Below are 20,638 nucleotides of genomic sequence, written 5' to 3'. Positions count from 1 at the left end.
TGCCTGTGTCTCACCCACTCCACCCTTACTTACCCTTACATTTTGTTTAAGTGTTTGCTTTAACCTGTTACTCGCGTCGTGCCATTAGAAAGCTGTGCATAAACATTTTTGCTCTACCAAGTGGTCCACGATACCAATTTGGAGTGGGTCACCTGCGTACAGGTTTGCCAATTTTTCGTTTGCAGACAGCCTGTTTCCACCTGTGAGGGAAGTTGTGACCAAAGTAAAAGGAGGAAGAATATAAAGACAAAGGAGGAGGAAGACAAAGAACACAGCAAAAATCACAGGGAATATATAACTACAATTAAGGTAAATATATGAAAAGAAATTGAAAAGAAATGGCAAGAATAAAGATTTGTTTATTTAAAGCACAGCACCGTAGCCCAAACTACAGCAGAGTGATGCAGCGCGACCAACAGAGCTCTCCCAGCAGGGATCCTCATTTTCCATTCAGAGTATGGACTCTGTGGTCAGACATGATGAGATGAAAAAGAGAAATCTATGCAGACGTAGAACTGTGGGGCAACAGGCTTCAGCAGCAGCAGCAGCTGGACTCCTGCACAGAGAGCAGCCTCTGTGTTCTCTGGGCTTCAGGGAAAAAGGCTGCATGTCCCCAGTGGAATAGCAAAAGGTCACCATTTATGTAGAAATAACCTGGAGAAGCACGCGCACAAATCCTATATGCAGGAGGAGTGACAGCAGGCAGACAGCGTATATAACATAATGTAAAAAAAGCTTTGGAGAGATTTTTCAGCTGGATTAAATATACTGGTAATGTCTGACAAGAAACTTGTGAAAACTGCTTTGAGTTTTTTGTGTAGATTAATGTTTATCTATTATTATGTGGATAAAGGCTTTAGATCCTGACTCTTTTAAACTGAAAAAAGATTTCATTTGTTTTTGTTTCGATTTGTGGATAAAGTTCCAGCATACAATAAACTGCAATAAAAGCTTTCCAGCAGCTTTTTAAAATGCTCTGATACAATGTCAGCTGAAACCACAAGGGTTGTGAATTATGCTTCAAGCTGTTACATTTTTTTTTTTCATGCATTTATGGGGAATTGCTTGACAGATTCCACACTTGTGTGATGCTGACTGCTGTGCCACCACGGCAGTTCTTGTGTTCTCCTATGCAAAGCAGATCAGAAAACTAATTAATGGAACACGCGTGTTTATTTGGCATGCATTTGGAAGCCAAAACACCTGCAGAAAAACTCACATCTGCACAGCTAACAAGTGCAGCAGGAACCTCGGGAATTGCTGCCCTGCAGCCAACATAAACTTCTACTTTCTTTCAGAATGAGCCTCTTTAAGTAACCTTTCCCGCTGATTGTATTATGTTTTTTGTTTTTTTTTGTGTCCCCGTACAGGAAATGTGAAAACTTCCATCAGCTGGAGAGAGTATCGTGCAGCGACTGCGTCTTTGTAAACCCAAGTGGAGGGAATTTAATTTGGATTTCAGTCCCACTGAAAATTGCTCAGGGAGACTCAACATAATTTGCAGCAGCTACATACTTGCCAAACAATTAAAATGCCAAACTTGATCTACATTTTCCTCCAGGGCTGTGTGCTGACATTGACATTGTGCAACAATGTGCCATGTTTGATAAATGATTTTTAGCAGCAACTCAGACAAAAGCACTGGCTTTACCAAAGCGCCACGGGGACAGGGGACAGTAATGAGAAAGAACAAAAAAAGAAAAAAAGGGACCAACAGATATCTCATTAATTTGTTTATCAAGCTGAATGTGTTCCTTGTGTTGCAGAATAACAGAGTAACATCGCAACAGAATTAACTGTGACATTTTTTATCAGATATGTTCCCCAAAATAGAGAGACAGACAAAACAGCTGTGATGTTTTCCCTTTACCTGAATAGTATGCAATTACCCACCATGTTTTAACCCTTGTGCTATCCTACGCACTTTACCATTGGGAGTTGGGTCATCTAGACCCACTAGACAGTGCGCTGAACCTTTTTTCTTCAATGATTTGTGAACCTCACTGGTGTCCATGGATTACATGAAATCTTTCCACCTTTATCCACCTTTGTCATGGTAGGGAGAACACGTCAATGTAAGGGTGGGGTCATCTAAGATGGCACAAGGGACTATACCATGCTAAATCCACTATTTGAGTGTTTAAGTGTATTATAAGGTACAGTCCTCACAAAAAAACGAGTAGGTTCTCCCGCTGTGATGTAGATAAGTGAGAACAGAGTCTGTGCTGCCAGCACCGCCCCAAGGCTAACACACACACATCCACTTTCTCTGCTGAGCTAGCAGTGATCAGCAAAAATGCGTTCATTTTTTATGCACAAAATGCACATCCATCCTTGCAAAAGTTTGAATGTTGTTTTGTTTTCGTGGGCGAGACGCAGACACGGTGCTGAAGCCGGCTCTAGGGTGATGTCTTGAAATGGGCGGCACCCACGAGGAGCGAAAGGCGGTGCCTCAGAAATCGAGTCGTCTTACTTTTGGGTAGGAAAATGAGCTGCAAAAATCACAAATATTTCATTTTAAAAAATCGTTCTTTAGTGTACCAAAGGTAATATATTATCATACTGTATATATGTGTCATGATCGGACTACTAGGGAGACCCAGATGCTGGAACCCGGAAGAAACTCAGGAGGCGAGGTAGAATCAGGATGTTTAATTTGAGATGGAGTGGACGTCGTGGATGCGGGAAACTGCTGGAGGCGAGGTGGAGCACCGAGGACGGTGTAGACAGCCTGTGACGAGGTGGAGCGCCGAGGACGGCGGGACCAGCTTGGAGCGAGGTTGGGCACCGAGGACGGTGTAACCAGCTTGAGGCGAGTGGAACGCCGAGGGCGGCGTAACAGGAATGGAGCGAGGAACCAGCGTGACCAGAGAGGTGATGACCTGAAGGCGTGAGACAAGAACGGTAACTACGAAGCTTACTTTTGCTAGAGCGAGATTACTTAGCTTGAGACCAGGCGTAAGCACTGGAGAGAGTACAACGACTGGCGTAGAATGCTGGAGTGGATCTCCTTAAGACTGGTCTGCCAGATGATGAGGTGATGAAGGCCAGCTGGTTCCAATGAGAGAGCAGGGAGGGGGAGGCAACAGCCGGAGGCACCGTGACATATATGGATATAGTTTTGTCTGAATTACATAAGAAAAGCACGATCAGCCTTTTAACAAGTTTTTTAGTAAAAGAACTCCAGAAGTATCCAAAGAGAGTTCTTCGTGGAATTTTACTAGTTATTCCTGAAAAAGAGAAATCTCTCAAACATTTTTCCCACTTTCCTTTCTTTTTTAAAAGTACAGGACATTCTGGGGAGACTACGTCTCTCGGCTGACCTTGGAACGTCTTGGGATCGCCCCAGAGGAGCTGGAGGAAGAGTCCGGGGACAGGGAAGTCTTTGCTTAGGCTGCTGCCCCTGCGACCCGGTCCCTGGTGTTGTGTGTGTGGTAATCGTATTGTAACGTATTTGTAAGGATAAGGAAGTTACAGGCACTTGTGATGTACAAAAGATGCTGTTGTACAAATGCCCTTTGGTTACACTGCCATTAGTAAAGTGCACGTACCGGCCCCTAATGTGCAAACGCTGCAAGAGGCCGTTGGATGCACACACAAAGTACACCTTGTTTTTCTAATTTCCTCATTTCTAACAGTCAGGCTGCAACAAAAGAGCACACACTTATCACCTGAACAGCACTAATGCCTCCTTGTGCAGTTCACAGGGTGGGTTCAGGGGCATACTTTTTTATTTTATTTTATTATTATTATTATTATTTTTAATATATACAATCTACCTCAGTTTCAAATTCTTTACCCTACTTAATGTTGTATTCTCTACCACCTTGGGCCCGCAGCAGGACCGTAGAACAACATGTGTATAAACATTTTTGCCCATTGTTTGCCCTCAGACAGCTCGTATCCACCCAATAGGGTAGTTGTGTCTTAGGCATTACCCTGTGAAGACTTCATAACATGTTGACAATTATGTAAATTCATATTCAGGCATTTGGGACTGATGAATGCAAAGGCTAAGAACTGTGAGAGGAGTAGATAAAACTTAACACAAACAATATGATTTTTCAAATTTATAACAGGATTGTAGTTGCTGTTTTGTGCTTTTAAGTCTGAATAGCATCTGTGATTGGTTCATGCTGGTATGTTTTTAATGTACTATTAACACATGCCATCTGTGTGTAACTGAATGCAAAGTAATTCCTTTCGTGCAAGTGTACCAAACATTCCAACAAAATGGAACCAAATGAGCCACTGTGCTATCATTTGTTTTGTTCAGATGACTGACATACTACACACACACGAGAGTCACACAATTTTTTAATTAATGAGACTGCATCAGTGGCTGCATATGCTGCATGCAATCCATTTACAGTTAGTTTATGTGTCATGTGATTATATGGGATGGCCAAAGATTTAGAGGATGGGACAGAAGGAGAGACAGTCACACAGTCAGATCAAATCCAAAGCATAAAAGAAAAGTGGATCCAGTAAAAGAGGTGATCATCTACATAACCTTGCACACTATTTCTATGTAAAACAGGGGCGAGGATAGAACATATTATGGATAGCGGGAGGGGGACAGAAGACTTTGGAAGGATGGGGAAGGCCGTTACAAATGAAAAGGGGCAAAAATATGTATTTCCAACATTTTATTATTATTGTTGTTTTTGTTTCATTTTAAAATATTGCTCTTGTTATTTTTGCTTGTACTGATGATTTCTAAATTATTTGTTATAAATAATTCTAATATTGACTCAAAGATTGGCTAGGGCAAGTGTGGGGCAAAGCTGGGGGGGCAGCTGGCCCCCTGTAGCTCCGCGCCTGGTGTGAATGGGTTCCAGTAGGAAAACTAAATGACAAAAGCTGAATTTCTTTTGCCTTAGCTCCAACTGCCCTTACAGGCTACAGGCTGTCCGTGGGAAGCTTGGTGGCACGAAATTATAAATTTGTACACCACTCCAGGAGCCCGTAGAGGAAAAGTGTTTATCCACATTTCATGCAAGGCTTTTCTGCACAACAGAAAAAAAAACAAAGCACAATGAAACTTGTCAGATGAACTGTACTCAGCTGAGATATTGTCAATATGCAAGTTAGGTACCTGTCAGGTGATTGTGTTTCCTGATATTTGAAAAAAAATAAAAATAAATAAGCCCTCCAGATAACGTTCTGTTTTTGTGAGTTTTTCATTATTTTCCTTCACCAGAGGACAATTCCGTTCAAGCAATTGTCCAGCACACTCCTGCACGCTGTTTGGCAGTGGTTTAGAGCAAAAAAAAGTCCATTAGGAGAAGTGTGGCTTTTATTTAATTAACCTTTTTTCCCTAGGTTTTGTGTTCTCAGCAAAAAGGAGGTTTTTGTTTAGTTTTACCTTTTCTCCAGTGAAATGAAAACGCTGGGTCAACTTAATTCTAGTGACCGAGGGTATAGAAGCTTCGTTTTTCCCCCTTGAGCCTTCTTAATGACAAGAAAATAAACACAGGAAACAGCCTGCCCAGCTACCAGCTATTAGTTCAGCTCCACTCATACATGGAAGAACACGCTCCGCTGGAAAACTGTACAGCCTTTATATGTTGAAAAGCTGGAGCTCGTAATGACAGGAATTGCGGGGGGGAAAAAAGAGGAGAAAAAATCATAATCATAGGTAGCAGAACTGTGTCTGCAGCTGGAAGATTAAACAGTTTGGGTTAAATGTGGAAAACGACCACTGACTGTATATGAGAGCTGGACCGAGTGACCCTTCCCCTCACATTCCAAACAGGAAGTACCCACTGCCCCCAAAAAGCCAAAATCCCATTAACTTCAGTTGAGAAATAAACAGCTATTACTGTCACAAGAACAGGCAGACTGCTGGATCCAAATGCAGCAGGTTTATTAGCTCGGCTAAAAGTCCACAAAGCTAACTCAGGGTCAGATAGGCAGGGGACAATAGCAGGCATCAGATCATCAGAAGAGAGACAGGGTAGTCAAGACCCAGGCGAGTCTGGGCCGGCAGCATGCAAACGAAGTCAGAAACAGGGTGAGGAGACGGAAGATCTGTTTTTTTTCCCCAAAAAGCAGGTTATGTGAGTTACCACGGTAAGTTTGAGGCTAAGAAAGCGGATAACCTCAGCTTTCAGTTCCACAAACAGAGGTATGTTTCAGGGTATGCTTAGTTGCCATAGCAACTCATGCTCTGAACATAACCTGGTCTGGAGCAGGTTATGTTGAAGGTTAGTTTGTTTTCAGAGAGGTGAAGAAGCATGGCGTGTCCATTTGAAGATGATTTAGTGGATGAAGAAGCTCAGATAATATTTTTTCCACCTTGAGAGGGTGATAAGACTACGTATGGATGTTGGAAAGATAAACTTTTTTACATTGATCTAAGTTAATTATTTGCTTCAGTTAAGATAAAAAAAAAATTTGAGTTCAGTCAACTTGAAAATAACACGTAGTTATCAGACATTAATTTTACTTTCATTCAAATTAATTCAGCTAAGTAGGTGTAACTTTGGTGCTGCTGTTAGATCGACGGCGCTAGGAATTGTGGGATACCATTCCCTTCGTACGGTGGCCGAGAACTGCCATTGCAGCAAAAAAAAAGAAGAGACAAAAAAAGCAACTGCAAACAAAAAGAAAATGAAATGCAAATAAAAAATAAATGCTGCAAATAATAACCGCCATCACAGCAAAAAAAAAAAAAAAAGCGATGCAAAAAAAAAGAAATGAAATGCAAACATAAAAAAAGCAATGAATCTACGAAAACGGCTGCAAATTAAAGGAAAGCCTTAGCAGAAGTGACATCACCACGAAAGTGACGCCACGACAGATCTGGGGTCAGTTTGCAGAATGTACACCAGAAGTGGATAGGCTTTTGCTACACACCACTGGGAAAAGAAGGAGCAATACAGGAGTCTGAATCGTAAACTGAACGAGAAAGTGAAGTAAATGAAAATGTTGGTGTTAAATGTTACAATGTGTAATTTTGATGTTATTTGGTTTGGCCAAAGGTAGCCCTAGGTTTTATTCCGGTTATTGTTAGCTTCGGCTAACGCGCAGACACACCCAGTCCAGTGTACAGAAAGACCAATGAAGCTGTGTTCACGCCAAACGCAATTCACAGGCAAATTTGCATCTCCCGCCTCTCATTTTCCGCGCGGCAAAGTCTCTCCTGGCCGTCAGTCTAAAAAATGTGTTTTTGAGCTTGTAGCTACTAGCTGCACACACATGTGGGAGAAGCTTTATGCTAACGTTTTTAGCCTGATGGCTACATGATGGAACGACGTTAAAGTTGATTCACAGCTTTCGCGCTTTGCGAGGGCACTAAAGGAACATTTCACTGCATTTTTAGCACTATATTCTGCTAAAACCGGGTCCCCCGTTCAAAAACCACAGGACCCAGACTGCTTAAACCTGGAATAAATTATGCATTTGATTCTAAAGAATACATTAAACACAGTTTCTGGTTTGTGAAAATGTGAAATAGGATGATTTTTTTATCGCATTTTATGCACTGAGTCCACCTCAGCCCAGGTCCTATTTAAAAAACGCTGGACCTGGACTGCTGAAACCTGTATTAAAATTTGATTTAGATAGTAAAGAATACATAAAACACAGTTTCTGATTTGTAAAACCTTTACCTGATTTGTGAAAATGTGAAATAGTATCATAAAAGCGTAAAACGGGATAAAAATCCTCCTATTATCATCCTAAATTTTATTAAAGGTGGTTTATATTGTCAACTTTTTTCTATCTACTTTTAGAAGATGATAGCGCCGTGACCTTAGAGGAGGGGTTAATGTTTGCTACAGGTGTGCCACGTGTTCCTCCTGCTGGAATGAGTCCTCTGCCACACTTCATTATATCCATCCATCCATCTTCCTCCGCTTATCTGGGACCAGGTCTTGGGGGCAGCAGTCTAAGCAAAGACTTACCTCACCCCTGGCCGGTTCCTCCAGCTCCTCCAGCTCCCAGAGGAGCCTGGCCTGGGAGCTGTTCCCAGGCCAAGCGAGAGACGTAGTCTCTCCAGCGTGTCCTTGGTATTCCCCGGGGCCTCCGCACATTGGGACATACCCGGAACACCTCCCCGGGGATGCGCCATGGCAGGTTATATTTGCCAGAATATCCATTCTTCCTCTCTTACATTTTTTAACAGGTTTTTGCTGTTCCCATTTTTTTTTCTGTTGTTCGAGGGATTCAAAGTTCAAACTGACCATTCAGATACATCAATAAACCTCTTGCAGTGATGTCACACCACTGCATTTTATGCAATTTTGCAAGTTAAGCACACATTGATTTGATTTATACAATACAATTGACGACTTAAGGGTAGAGAAATAGCCATCAGATGTCATTTTGGCACAAATATGTGTTTCTGTTGATTGTCACGACAGACAAAACTCCAAATTTAGGCGTCTCATTACCGTTTTTGTGGGATAAGAAACAAAACAACAATGATGGATCGACAGTCAAATCGGAAGGGTGGCCAAAATTAAAAATTGCAGAGAGGACGTTCAAACAGACACTATGTTGTCATGCGCCTGCTGGTCCCCACATCCAACATTTGAAACATTTTATTGACAAATTTCATGTAAAATTACGTGTAATCCGCTTTTAAGTGGTAGGGGTGTGGACTTCCAACAAGCTCACTCCTGATTGGCCAGAGTGGTTGCCATAGAAATGCTGGCTCAAACAAACTAGGACCAATCACTGGGTACAGTCTGTTTCCAACATGGCAGCATTTGTTTGGACAAAAATGGCTCAAAAATGACTCATATTACTTTATTTGGTTGAAGCTAAAAGGAACTCATTTTCCATGGGTGACATCACAGTCGCTCAGTCCAGTTCTCATTTACGTCAATAATAACAACCAAAGTGTCCTGGGGGGTATTCCAGGAAGCATGTTTAAACTAGCCTGACTTTAAGCCTGAACTCTGGCTGAAATCCGCCTGAACTTGCTTACTCTGGGTATGTCGGTTCCAAAACACCGGATATGAGTTGGCGTAATTACGCTCGACTTGGTAACCTTGGGTTAATGCTCGTGCACAGGACGTACATAAAGACATTCTCAATAGATCGCCTATTTCTGGAGTCACCATGGAAACGCTTGGAGAAAAAAAAAAGAAAGCGGGACACTTGAGACGGAAGTGAGACGAAGTCTGAGATTTTAATGACGGGGAATGAAGATTACACGTCCATCAAAAAAGTAACACGGCTGCATCATAAAAAAAAAGAGTTTCGGCTTAGATAAAAATAAGAGACAAAGTTTCTGATCTTGTTTCCATTTTCCTTGTGACGCATATATATATATATATATATATATATATATATATATATATATATATATATATATATATATATATATATAATTAAGTTGGATCAAAGTAAAAATGTTTATCTTTACAATATCCATACGTGGTCTTATCACCCTCTCACCCTAAACCTGCTCCAGACCAGGGGCCTCATTTATAAATGTTGCGTATGCACAAAAGAAGGCGTACGCCACTCTCTACGCAGTAGTTGAGAGTTATAAAAAGCAAACTTGATGGGAAAATGTGCGGTCCTTCACGCAAGCTCTGACCCAGGCGCACGCACAAAAACGGATGAAATGAGAAACGGCGACGCCGTCGGCAGATGGAAGAAACACGTGAAAGTGAAAATAAAAATACTGCCTCTCAGAAATAACATGAAGACTTCACAAAGCAAGTCTTACAATTAACAGCCTACACGAACACCTGTTTGATCGATCAGCAGTGAAACAAATAAAAAAAATCAAACGAAAATTACAACAGAAATTCAAATGAACACTTATTTGCAAAAAGAAAAGTGAAATATGTTCTGCAATATTGGCATGTTGTGCAATTCATCCTCATAAATAATATAGTTAACAGAACGAAATAATGTACAAAACTGATATTCCCATCAATGTGTCCGTCTGGCGGAGCAGATATAGGTGCAATCAGACAAACAGATGGATAGATAGAGAGAGATGCATTAATTGTCCACTAGGTAAAGTTGTTTACATAGTAAAACATGTCGTCATAAGCTACAGAATTATGGTATTCAAGCATATGCCTTTAGTTTGTTTTATCTTTGATAAAACAATGTATGGCGTATGTCTCAACCATTCAGGAAGCAACAAGAAATTACATTTGCGCTGAACAATTTCCCATTTCCACGTCGATTATTACCGATATCTGTAGCTTGTCAGATGCAATTAAATGGATGGAAATAAAATGCCCCATCACAATGCGTAATGACGCACAATGGCTGATCTTGCGCTCTTAGAAGACGTGGAAAATGGAAGAATTCAGAGTGAACGCATCTTTAGACAGCAAGAAGACGTGCTGGCAAACGAGGACGACTGGCTTATGAGCCGGTTCCGACTTCCTCGAGCCGTCCTCTTGGACCTCTGCGGGCTTTTGGGCCCGGCGTTACAGAGGAGCACTCGGAGGAACCACGCGTGTCACCCAGTGCATCTGGCGCGTCGGCGTCCCCCTGCGCCTCAGTTACCACTCCACTAAGGGATTCCCCAATCCTTGCCGCTTGTCTCTAATCAAGAGGGGTCAGCTCCGGTGTCCCCCCCCCCCCCCCCCCCCCCCCCCCCCGGCAGACACACTCTGGCGATGCAGCGCCAGACGTTTTTTTTGCCTCGACATGTCCGACCATTTTTTTTTTATTTAACCATGGTCCGAGGTGAGGCTACAGCATTAACGGCGTCTGCCACTCACGTGCCTTTTTGGCATTAGTAATGCCCACACTGTGCCCTCCAAACAACACTTTTCTCCTTTTTTCCACCTCGCCAACAATAACTTCTACTTCACATTGAGTGAAGTTACGTTTTTTTGATTTCCTCTCGGTGTTTGCCATGGTTTCGCAATCAATGAATATTCATTTGTGGGCGTTTCACGGACTATTTATGGGCAACTATGGGCGTGTCATGAGGCCGCAAAAGCTGCGCTGCATTTAGAATTGGTTGTGATTTATTAAGGGAAAGATGCGTAGGATGTGTGTGCGAACGGTTTTATAAATCCGAATATTTCTGTGCGTACGCACGTCTTATGTTTCATCTGTACGCCACTTCTGACGCAAATCTTACGCAAAGTTTTATTAATGAGGCCCCAGGTTATGTTCAGAGCATGAGTTGCCATGATAACTTGACCTACCCTGAAACATACCTCCATTTCTGGAACCGAAAGCTGAGGTTATCAACTTCCTTAGCCTCAAACTTATCGTGGGAGCTAGCATAACCTGCTTTCTGCAATACCCCCCTGGTGATCAAGATCTCGGTCTTCAAAAGTTAATTAGCTTGGGCATTCAAGGAACAGAAACCACTTAAAATATGTTACGGTTTCAGTCACTTTGTGTTTTGTTCCTTGATTTCCTGTTTTATTTTGTAGTATTTCCTGTTTTGTTGTTGTTTCGAGTTTTACCTTGCCCCATCAGTCCTGAGTGTTTCCACCTGTGTCTTGTTGCCTTGTATGTATTTAAGTCCTGTCTTTCCCTTCCTCCTGTGCTGGTCCATATTGTATTCTTCCCATTACCCCCGTAACAAAATAATCTTAATGCCACATCACAAGATGTATATTTCTTTGTAATTTCAAATTTAAAAAAAATGTTAAGGCTGCAATTTGATGGATGCCTGCATTTTTCTCAGTCTGTGAAAGTTTTCTGTGAAATCTTCTCACGCTTTTCCCAGCATTTGAAAATGTCACTGTGGTTTTATCCAAAGGGCCTCAGACTTCCAGATCACACATCTGTATCCTCAGCAATTACCTTAATTGATGGCTCTCAGGAGCCTTCTGAAGTGTAACGGTTATTGCTGTTTTATGTTATACAGTGATTTAAGAGCTTGAGAGGGCAGAGCCATCGGAGAATCTGATATCACCTAAAAAATCAAAAAATAAAAATCTGACATGCTTTGATGGATTTTTAAACATAATTTCCAAGAAGGAAAGAAAAATCATGAGTTCTCTCCAGAAACGACATTAAAAAAAATAAAGAAAAAAAATCAGTTCATTGGAAAATTATTTACCCACTTAGTAAATGTTTTTGTCTGCAGAGGTCAACTTTCTTTGTGCTCAGCCTCAGCAGATACTTTAATTTACAACAACAGCTAAGTTAAACGGCGTACAGCTACATTAGCAGTGTGGGATCATCTCTGGATAACAGGCTTGCAAGGCTATCTTGGAAGAAAGAGCACAAAGAAGACCTTGAAGTTCATGTATAATGGAAAGCCAGTCAGAACTCCTCCTTCCTTGTCCTTCACAGTCAGAAAGTTTGCTTCATCTTTCTTAAGAAAACATTGGAGAAGTTTTAACTCTCAGGCAAACCTCAGCAACAGTCTTGCAAAAATAAAAAGCACTCATCATTTGAAAAGATTTTAAAGATCAAACCATTTGGAGAGCAAGAATCCAGCATTAAATCTTCCAAGCAAAGCCAAGTTTAGGAATCCCTACAAGAATATGGCAAAAAATGTAAAAAATGTTTTTATTTCTGCATTTGATAAAAATAAGCAAAAATATAAATTACAACATTTTCCACACTTAAGGTGCACCTAAAAGCCTCATTTTGTTTTCAAAACACAACAGCATATTTTATAATCTGGAGTGATTTATGTAAGGGAAAATGACCTTCGCAGTGTTCATTATCAGAAATTAATGCATTTTGCGGAAGCAACCGTCCTTCGTCCAACCATCCATTAATTTCTGATAATGCACACTTCAAAGGCCATTATCCCGCTTATACCATGGTCACTTACAAAATGTCTTAGAATTAAATGCAATGGACATCAGATGATTAAAAACATTTTTAAACAAAAAAATATAATGTTTTAGGAGCTTTGTGTTTTACATTATGTGGCAAAAACGAAGCCCTGTTTATGAGATGTTCAGTATTGAGCCAATGGGACCACAGAATAATTACAATTATTCTGTTGGAAAGGAAACGGTTTCTAATCAGTGCCTCTTCATTGTGTGGTTAGGCTGAGACTTAAATCATTGTTTTCATGACTTAAAACATCACTAAAGAGATTTATTTGAGTTTTGTTTATAAATTTAAAACAGCAGAATTCCACTTTAAATCCTCAAAGCTCTTGGAAAAAAAGATCAAAGTTGACATGTTTGGCAAAAACAAAGACAACTGCATGATTCAAAAATGTAAACATATTAAAAGAAAAACCCTGCTGTGGAGGAGAAATTGACACATGCAGTCAAAGAAACATAGAGAAGTCAATAGGTAAAGCCTAAGTCACAAATGTCCTATCAGGTGGACAGACATGTTTTCAGAAATGCCTTTTCATTTTAAGAATGAAGCTGCATTTGTTGACTCAAAATTAAAAAGAAAAAGCAATCTTCTTCTTCAACACTGTTTATTCTGTCACTTAATTAAAATGATAATGAAAATGAAAAAGAATTTGACATTTCATTTTCAAAAAGTTCTCTGGTAAATGTGTAGCAAAATTCAATCAGAGATATGTAATTTGACTATTTAAATGGATGAACAGAAATGCTTTTTCCGCCTTCTGCGGTCCTGCTTCGGACGCACCGCGGTTCGTCAAAACTTCCCTCGGACTAGCTTTTTCTTCAGACTCTCGCCGAGTCTGTGTTATTCCCACACATTTAAATCCAAGATGCTCACTGCGACATTTTGGAATTTGGAGTTTCGCCACGGCTAATGTTTTTAGCATGTATTAGCCTATTGCTAACACTTCTTGCAGCCAAGAAAAAAGCACTGACTGCACAGAATAAGAAAATCATGATCATGCATCATGCACTTAATAATAATCATAACTGCAATAAAAACACATTTAAAAGATAGTATCCTGCAGCTTCCTGTTGATTATGCTGTTCGAGGACAGCTACAGCCCCATGAACAGCTGTAGCAGATGCTAGAGCTGTTCGCCATGCTAAACTTTTGGCGTTTGCTGGTTGGACCAACACGCACTGATGTCATCGCCCCGCCTCCCCCATGGAAATGCTGAATGGGATTGAGTTATGCGACACATTTCACAGGGTGGATGTGAAAATGAAAATGTAATCCCCTCCTTGCATTTTCATTTTAATTATGACACAGAATAAGCGTTTTTTTTAAAAGAAAATAAAAAAGCATTTTGAAGGATTAATTTTTAAATTTATTTTTGAGTCATTTGATGCTACCTGTCATGGTACCCCCTGCTGGCCCCGCCTCCTCATCAGGTTCACCTGAGGACTCCAGCTGCGCTTCATCATCTTCATCAGCCGGGGGACTCTTAAGGAGAACCAGGACCCTTACTCGACGCTAGTTCGTTGTACTCCACGGTGCACTCTCTGGCCTTGCTCGCTATTCTAGTCCATGCATTATCTGCCTCGCCTAACCTTGTCTTGTCTCTGCCTGCCTAGGATCACGATCACGCCTGTCACGTTCTGGACTCCGACTCACCTTCGCTCTGGTCCCTCCTCGTCGCCCCTCTGGACATCCTTCTGGAAACGCGGTGTTCGCCGCCAAGACCCTCCAACCATCCACAAAACATCCTCTCTTGGAACTCTGTCATTCCTCCATTAAATCCTTTACTACTCGTCTGCCTCGCCTGCCGAGTATTCCTTCCGGGTTTCAGCATCTGGGTCTGCCACAGTCTCGTCAGCCATGACACTACCGAAGAGGATTAGGGCCATGGACAAAGAAAAAAAAAACACATAGAAAATTCTGACTTTAATCTCCGAATTCTGACTTTAATCTCAGAATTCTGACTATTCTCAGAATTCTGACTTTAAACTCAGAATTCTGACTTTAATCTCAGAATTCTGACTTTAAACTCAGAATTCTGACTTTAAACTCAGAATTCTGACTTTAATCTCAGAATTCTGACTTTAATCTCAGAATTCTGACTTTAAACTCAGAATTCTGACTTTAATCTCAGAACTACGGAGGCCTGTGAGCTACTTCCTTCAGTTAGCTTTAGCAGCACTGTGGAGTCATACATGCTGAGTGGAACTAACGAAAATGTCCTCTTTAAGTTTCTCGTTGCGTGCTGAAGTTTACCAAAAGGCCAGTGTGTTAACAGAAGGTGAGTAAAAAGAGATTAATTTAGAATTGTTTAATGAAACGGCGACAGACTATGCTAGCATTTTGTAACTGTATAACGTCTTTTAAAACTGTATGCTGTTATCGACATCTGTGACAGTCTCACGGACGGAGTTTCAAGTTGTGCATTTCTGCACACTGCAGTTGTTTGCATTCACCTACCTTTTTGACTTTTTTACATTTTGACTTTATTACAATATTTAGCTCTCATGCCTCCCTCCACGTCATTTTATATCTTTTTTATCGTCTTATTAGCTGACATGCAGAAAAATGGAACTCCACATGCCAAGACTTAATTTGGAGAAAAAGAAGATGGTTATTTTCATATATTTTTACTGTGACATCAAGTAAAACTCATACTTTTTTTAAAAATTATTATTAATTATTTTTTCTTTTGTGCAGATTGACCGTGATGTCATCGCTTTGGAGGATGATGCAGCTCTGGGACAGACACAACACACACAATCACCATTCACACACTTTACATTAATCAACTATAATGCTTTTTGGACTGATGGAAGAAGCTGCCGGAAGGTCATGTATGCAGGAGAACATGCTAACTCCACACAGGACCCTTTTGGGATTTGAAGCCCTCTTGCTATGAGGCACGCCTGCTAACCAGTACGTCATTGTGCAGCTGAGAGAAGTTTATTTTGAAAATAAGACCATTCTAAGTTGGAAGCAGTTATTAGAAACAACATTAATTTGAGTTTATTGTTTCAATCATGGTCAATTGGAACATACTTCCTTCAACACAGGAACAGCACATATATAAAGAAACAAAAATAAGTCACAATCTGAGTATACATCCTTGTATCTTACTTTTCATTATACAAACTAAACAGTTAATGCTTGAAATGGGAAGAGAAGAAGCAAATTTAACACATTCCCTATTATAATATGCATAACTTATTGATAAATTGTTGCTATGTTATAAATTATAAACTGTAATGTTTCTATAAAAATGTATGAATAAAGGTCTTTCTTCTGAAATGTTTTTGTATGAATTTATAGGAACCATAACACCTTTTTTACCACGTGTGAGTTAAACAGGAGTTGCTAACATTATTTAAAAGGTCAGAACTAACACATGTAATGCAAGTGGCCGAATCTTTCAAAAGGAAACAAATAAATCATATAATGGAAATTCAGTTGATTTAATACTTTTGATCTTAGGTTACTATTATTTGATGCATCTGTTATTGAAATACTGAAAATTAAAAGTAAATAATAAAATGAGAAAAAATGTGTTTAGTTATACATATTTCTTTAAATTTCACAGAAGAAATAAGAGGCCGGGATAGGCTCCAGCAGCCCCTAGGTCCCAAAAGGGACAAAATGGGTTCAGAAAATGAATCAGAAATAAATTCAAATTAAAAGGAAAAGGTATGTCAGTTATCTGCAGGTATTCTCAGATATGTACTATCGCACATATAAATAAGAAAAAACGACAAAACAGTCAAATTACTTTGTTACCATAGCTCCATTAAAAACGACAGATAAATAAATAAATGTGCTTAAAAATAATAACAAGAACAAGTTTCCAGTGTCTAATGTAGAGTCTAGCATCTGATGGGAAGAAATCTCAGCAAAAGAACTTCTTTCTGCAATGACATGTTGCAGACTCCACAGGGAGGGATGTGAAGTGTCATTTCTGGATCCTCCACAGCAATGACATCACTGTCAATCTGCACAAAAGAAAAATACATTAGTTATAAAAGAAATGAGTATTATTTGATGTCACAGGGAACATATAGGAAAAAAAACAAGTCCAGTAGTATTTTCAGAAGCATAAATAAAAAAGTGATAAATGGAGCTTCTTTCTTTCTTGCTGTGTGCAAACATTTGACATAAATGTACTTGTTGGCCATTTATATGCCCACTAAAAATGGACAAATGTGGTTAATCAGGTGAATCCGAACGGACTATGAAAATGCAGCTGAGAAAATAGAAAATAGTAGACTACAGAAGAGTCAATCATCCGATTCTGCAGAACTACGTACATAATGACGTAACGATCAAGCTTCCCGGTGTTTAAAAAACCCCCGCCCAATAAAAATAAAATAAAAAAACCCGCCCTGTAAAAATAATAATAAACTGTACCCTGTGAAGTTTGCAGCGGTGCCGATAGCTTAATGTGGGTGCTAATGTGCTAAATAGTAAACATATTGCTACGGTTCAACGAAGAAGAAACGGCGGTTCCCGTGGATACGCAACTCTACTCCGAGGTGTCACGTGACTTCCACCACCTGAACTTTATTTAAACTCGTGCAGATACAGAATAACAAAAACTATAATATTGTATTAAATGTTATGAAAGGGTATGATTCTGTGACGGGGGACCGTCGTTTGCAGAGTGTTTGTTTAACAATGATATAATAAAAATAGAGAACGTGTCTGTCACGTGAAGAGAAGGCTGAAAACCGAACGTTAAAGTTATTGTTGGACGTGTAAACTAAAAGATCAGTAGGCATGCTGCATAGTAAAACACGACAATCTGTTAGACATACGCAGAGAGTATTTTCTGAAGGGTATAAAATTATAAGGTAGTTGTTGATATAAACGGGCACGACAATATGCTATCACAAAGCATTTTTTGCACCATCTATGAAAAGCCCTGCATGACCGATGCAAAATGCTAGCATAGCCTGCTGCCCGTTCATACAAGATTCAGTTTAAAACGATTTCTTTTTACTTACCCTCTGTTCTTCGATTAGCGAAATGACCTCCTCTGGTCAACCCTCAGCGTGCAAAAAGACACTTACAGACGTCAATTTTGTTGGTTTCACTCCGGCAGCTCCTTGGACTCTGCAGTGCTGAAGAATGTGGCTCACATGCGACTGTAGCGCACTATTCTGACTTTAAAGTCAGAATTCTGAGATTAAAGTCAGAATTCTGAGTTTAAAGTCAGAATTCTGAGAATAAAGTCAGAATTCTGAGATTAAAGTCAGAATTCTGAGTTTAAAGTCAGAATTCTGAGATTAAAGTCAGAATTTTGAGAATAAAGTCAGAATTCTGAGATTAAAGGCAGAATTCTGAGACTAAAGTCAGAAATCTGAGAATAAAGTCAGAATTCTGAGATTAAAGTCAGAATTCTGAGTTTAAAGTCAGAATTCTGAGAATAAAGTCAGAATTCTGAGATTAAAGTCGGAATTCTGAGAATAAAGTCAGAATTCTGAGATTAAAGTCAGAATTCTGAGATTAAAGTCAGAATTCTGACTTTAAAGTCAGAATTGTCTATGACCTTTTTTTTTATTTCTCCATGGCCCTAATCCTCTTCCGTATTACGCAGTTACATTTTGAAAATGAAAAACAATTTATTTTAATCCATTTTAATAGTCAAATTAGATATTTCTAACTGAATTTTGCTACACATTTACCAAACAACTTTTTGAAGATGAAAAATCAAATAATATTTTATTTATCATTTTAATTAAGTGACAAAATGAGTGATGTTGAAGAAGAAAAAGAAAAAGCGGTTTGGCGGATTGCTTTTTCTTTCTAATTTTGAGTTAACAAATGCAGATTCATTTTGATAATGAAAAAGCATTTCTGGTATTGACTTTTATTTTTTATTATGCTACACAAATGCTTCCATACTTTTCGTGTAGCCTGAATACTGCAAATGAGAAAATTAGATGATCTGAGCGTAGTTTTTGCGGGTATTCTATGGACTTCCTTCGGGCACTTATGACTCACAAGGTCTGCCCTGTGAGTGCAGCATCTTCGCCCTACTAGCAAAATGCCAGTCTGTGCACCTTAATGACTAGAACAGTATCACCCGTATGTCAAAAGTGCATGCAACTTATATTATCCCTACAAATACCTTGCGATACACTTACCACATGCACAACAATGGTATGTTCCATTTTCTACGTCATCCCTTGAGTGTGGTGATACAAGCCTCCAGGGAACCTCTACCTGTGCTCCTCTTAGGAGGCAGCCTTTCCTGTAACGCTCCACAAGCCCAGACAACTCAAAAACCCACAGCTTTGGTACGGGTCAACCTGGTGTTGGTGCATGTGACTAAGGCTTAAAGCTTTACACTGTATGAAGGAAGTTCTTGAAGTTATTGAACCAGTAAATTTACCTTCTTCATGTGTTTCTGGATTTAGCCTCTGTCCATGATCATTTTAGAGATATTCCTGTAAAATATGCCACATGCTTTTGGTTTAAGTTTGATAAATGTGTCGAATGTCACATTTTGGTTAAAAACAGATGCAACTTAATTGGATCCAGACCCTTTTTTTTTTGTTCAAAATGCAGCGAAAATCAAAACCAGCATGCATTTTGTACTCAGGAAAGGCTGGGGGCTCTTTTAGTCAACATAACCCGTGTATGATTTGTCCCTGCTCCGATTCTTTCAGAGAGTAGCGTCCTGTTTTGGAGTCTATATATTAGACTTTCTGATTCATTATTATTCATTCTAAGAGTTTCAGAAGCCTCTTTCATGGTGTTCTTTCTGAGCTTTTGTTTTATTCCCTGCAGTGAACTTGCTGTAACAGTGTACTATTTCATTTTGATGGAAGAGGGAGATGGAATTTAGAATGACCTACTCCAGAGGTCACTATAAAAGGGTCAGCTGGAACTAAGCTCACCATGAATCTGTAGATAAAACAAAGACAGGTCTCATTTGTTCCTTTTTCCTCCACACCACAATGTAAGGGGCTATAGATCCCCTTCACAACACAGAATAAACAAGGCAGAGTAGTTATTTCAGAGATTTTACTGAGACCTGACTGAACAAAGGCCAGAGTGACATTGTTGTTTCATGCCATGTAAGCAGAGGGCAACGAGAATATGAAAAAAAAAGGATGAAAGAGCCGTAACAGCTGGCACTGAAGCTGTCCCCACCATCTTCTTCATCTCATGGCCCCATGTTTTAATTTGCTTCTGCTCCTCTGAGCGGGGAGGAGCTTTTATTCTCGACAAACCCGCTTGCGCAGGCACAACACACTCTGGGAGAGACGCAATTATGATGGGGCCAAAAGCAGCAGCCTGATATGCTGCGGTGGAGATGTTTAAAGGAAAACGACCATGTCGGAAACCAGAGGGGGGGTTGGAAGTGAGGTAAAAGGCCAAAGGAGAGAAATAAGGGTGTTTGGATGAAGCAAAACAACAGGAGGGACTGATCATGGAGACGGAGCTGTTGCCTGAGAGACATAATGAGCGAGGCTCGGGAAAATATGACACAGAGGAGCTGACGACTGGGAGCTCAGAGCAGGAGGAGAACAAGTGACAGTGTTCATAGAGAAGAGAAATAAACTTAAAAGAAGGGCTGTCATGGCTGAGGCTGTGCCTGACCACAAATACCTTTTTTTTAAAGCAATGCTTCGTTATAGTCTTGCATTCAACTCTTGGGTTAATGGAGTTCTTTAGCAAAGTGATACGTGTGTTTGTTGACGTCATCTTCTGGGAATAAAGGGACAAGTGTGTGACGTGTGTGAGTGAGGATTTTTATTTTATTGTCTTTTTTTCCGTGTGTATTCATTAGAGCGTGTGCCTCCTTTGGGCTGTATCCTGCCGGATGAATTTGTTTCCTATTTCCTTTCCTGCTTTGTCTTTTTTTAACCTTTCGACACAAGAAGCTCACACTCGGACA

At 40.1% G+C, this 20,638-nt stretch overlaps 2 long non-coding RNA genes across 2 annotated transcripts; both read left to right on the top strand.

Moving 5' to 3' along the window:
• The first annotated feature begins 14,141 nt into the window (after positions 1-14,141).
• LOC110014264 lies at positions 14,142-14,534 on the top strand. Its single transcript, XR_002289382.2, has 2 exons — positions 14,142-14,273; positions 14,355-14,534. It is a non-coding gene; the product is annotated as an uncharacterized LOC110014264 (long non-coding RNA).
• A 279-nt stretch (positions 14,535-14,813) lies between these two features.
• On the top strand, positions 14,814-15,804 carry LOC105354343. Its single transcript, XR_002873883.1, has 3 exons — positions 14,814-15,019; positions 15,292-15,351; positions 15,439-15,804. It is a non-coding gene; the product is annotated as an uncharacterized LOC105354343 (long non-coding RNA).
• The last annotated feature ends 4,834 nt before the right edge of the window (positions 15,805-20,638 follow it).

The sequence above is a fragment of the Oryzias latipes genome, chromosome 9 (genome assembly GCF_002234675.1).
Source record: "Oryzias latipes chromosome 9, ASM223467v1".
NCBI classification, from domain to species: Eukaryota; Metazoa; Chordata; class Actinopteri; order Beloniformes; family Adrianichthyidae; genus Oryzias; species Oryzias latipes.
This window is presented reverse-complemented; position numbering and strand designations above follow the sequence as displayed.